Raw genomic sequence first — 3,310 nt, 5'->3', positions numbered from 1 at the left:
TGGTGAATCTTCGAAAACGGATAAGGCAATGCGATCTGATGAGGGTAAGTCATTGCATAATCAGGCTTGAAGAGTACGAACGTGTCAACAAGTGGCACATATCGCGACGGAAGATAGGGATTGCGAACTTTCGGAACAGTTGAATGATAAATTTTAGGAGTGGAAGAAAACAATAAGTAGCGTAGGGAATCCGGCTATAATTAGACCAATAGCGGTTTCAAAACCGAGTGAAGTGGAATTGCACACGTTTGTTGATGCATCAGAAGAAGCAATCGCAACATATGCGTATGCTAGAAGTCATAACAACGCATATATCATACGGCTAATAGCAGCAAAGGCCAGAATGGCACCGATAAAAGCCTCGATTGGAATTTCAAGCAGCTTTATTTGCCGCACGATTAACTGAAGCAATAAAAGAAGAACTCCGTATCGCAGTGAAAACGACAACATTTTGGAGTGATTCACAAACAGTGCTTGCCTGGATTTATAGCGAACACAGGAAATATCACCAGTTTGTGGCTCAAAGAGTAAGCGAAACATTAGAATTTTCTAGTATGGCTCAGTGGAACTATGTCCCTACTAAAGAAAATCCACGATGAATCTTCAACCAATACGAAGCTCTGGTACAACGGTCCGTCATTTTTAGAAGACGACGGACAAAGCTGGCTTTACAGTTTCGATAAACGAACCACAGTTGAGGAAATTCGAATGGTAGGTTTTCATAGCGAAGAAATAGTTATTCTTCCAGAAACAAATTGCTCAAGTTGGAACAGACTATTCAAACATGCCATTTAACATGCATTTAAAGAAATTCGTGGACTTCATAAAAGATAAAAAAAATCTTAGGAAAGAAAGTAACGTATGCAGATACAAAAGTGGCAAAGGAGTATCTTTATAAGAAAGCGCAATGGGAAGGATATCTTGAAGAAATGAAGGATCTGTCAACGGAATCAACCATTTCAACATAAAGTAATATAAAAGGCCTCATGCCGTTTTTGGATAAGCATGGTGTATTAAGGTCTTGTGGTCGCCAAATATAACAACGACAGCGGTGTCACATATTTGTAATTTGTAATTTGTAATTTGTAATTTTTTATTGAAATTCAACGGACCATATTTGGCCCCCTTGAAGCGTTTAAGTTTAGTACAATACATAGCTTAATACTATTTACATCTAACGGGTGACCGGTTGCACCCCACGAATAGAAAACAAAAACGCGGATCTAGACATGTCAGGTTCAAAACGATCACAGACTGCATTAAATTCGCGGCACATAACAAGAAACGGGTCTGAGGATCCAAAACGGGTACGACGAACCTCAACGTCAAGTAGCGTTCTAGCACGGAGTGTTCTCGCAGGGACGTATAAACAGAGTCCAGAGAGAAGTTCCGGCGCGTCAATATGATGGTCAAGTAGGCCCGCAACAAACAATCTCTGCGCGGTACAGTTACGCTGTCTGAGCGAGTCGAGGCCAAGTAACGCGCATCGTCCATTATAATCGACCGGGACACTCCAGGAGCGTAAGGCCAGCCGCGTAGCCTTTCGCTGGATCGACTCGAGGCGCGCCTGTGGACGCGGGCCCGACGGCCACCATACCACAGAAGCGTACTCCACGACAGACCGAACTAACGAGCAGTACAGCATCTTTATGGAGGCGGGATCATCGAGCTCGCGTGTAAGTTGCCTCAGCAGACCAATCAGCTGGTTCCCCTTCGCGACGACGTGTTCCAGGTGGTCGTGGAAGCTCAACTTTTCGTCAAGGAGCACTCCTAAGTCACGAACACAGCTTTTCCGCTCCAGGACCACGCCGTTCAATGAGTACCCGTGAACTAATGGTCTACGGCTTCTAGCAAACGAAATTACGGAGCATTTGTTGGCGCATAGCTCAAGACCGTTCAGGGTACACCACGACTGGAAGGTCAGCAAGACGGCCTGGAGTTGGACCTGGTCGGCATGGCTTCGGATCGGAAGGAATAGCTTCGCATCGTCAGCATAGAGGAGGTGGCTGCCAGGGGGTAGTACAAGCGTGACGTCGTTGATGTACAGCACAAAGAGAAGCGGCCCCAGGTTGCTTCCTTGCGGTACCCCCGAGGTGGCACTGATGCTGCGCGACGTGTGCGATGCACATCTGACGCAATATGAACGGTCACTCAGGTAGGACCGCATCCAGGCCAACAGGCAGTTGGGCAGTCCCAGGACGCGAAGCTTGGCGAGCAGCAAGGAGTGCGGAACGCTATCAAAAGCAGCTTTGATGTCCGTGTAAATAGCGTCGACCTGGGAGCCGGCATCAATCACTCTATGGCAGTTGCTGACAAACTCAACGAGATTGGTAACTGTTGATCGTTTTGGGGTGAACCCATGCTGAGCCGAGCTGACGTAATTCGAAGCTGCGACAAGAAGCGGCTTATAGACGAGCAGCTCGAACACTTTGGCGCAGGCGCTTAATGATGTGATGCCTCGATAATTCGCAGCGTTGTTTTTGTCGCCTTTTTTGTACACTGGGACCAGCCACGAAGCTTTCCAGGTCGCAGGGTAAATTCCCGACCGAAACGACTCGCGGAAAATTGCGACCAAGATAGGGGCCAAGGCAGCAGCGCAGCGTTTCAGGATCAGCGACGGAATCCCATCAGGTCCAGGTGAAGTGGATGGCTTCAATCGCTTGATCCCCTTTATCACGGACTCTACATCGACCGATGGCAGGTTCGGGGCCATGGCGTCCTGCGGTACGTAAGCGAGCGCATCAGCTATCCGACTATGGTCAACAATGTCCGGAAGGAATGTGTCAGCGAAACGCTCTGCGAATATGTCACAAACCGCAGACGGGGAGTTGCCGCTTCGTCCGTTGTAGCGGACACATCCAGGAAAACCGGTGGATTTCCGTCTGGCGTTCACGAAATTCCAGAGAGCACGAGGGTTTTGGCGTGAACGCGTGCCTAGGCGCCGTACGTAACCTTGGTAGCGGAATTTGTTGTATCGTCGATGTAGAGTGTGAGCAACATTGAAATTACCTCGCGACGTTTGGCAACCTCGGGATCGATATATGCGATAGGCGGCAGCCCTGGCCGTCTTCAACCTTTGCAGAGTCCGGTCACTCCAGGGAGGACCACGTTTCGGGCGCTTTAACGGCGTGCATTCATTAAGCGCGGACACCATAAATGCAGCAAATCCATCGACAGCGAGGTCAAGGGAAGCATAGTTCGTGCACTCGAAGTCGGCCGCAAACGAAGAGATGAGCGCAGAGAGCTTGCCCACGTCAGTCCGCGCGTAATTGAGGCAAGGTGTTGGCGCAGGAACAGTCAAGTCCGCATG

This window comes from Anopheles ziemanni, chromosome 3 (genome assembly GCF_943734765.1).
Source record: "Anopheles ziemanni chromosome 3, idAnoZiCoDA_A2_x.2, whole genome shotgun sequence".
NCBI classification, from domain to species: domain Eukaryota; kingdom Metazoa; phylum Arthropoda; class Insecta; order Diptera; family Culicidae; genus Anopheles; species Anopheles ziemanni.
Note: the sequence above shows the minus strand (reverse complement) of the source record.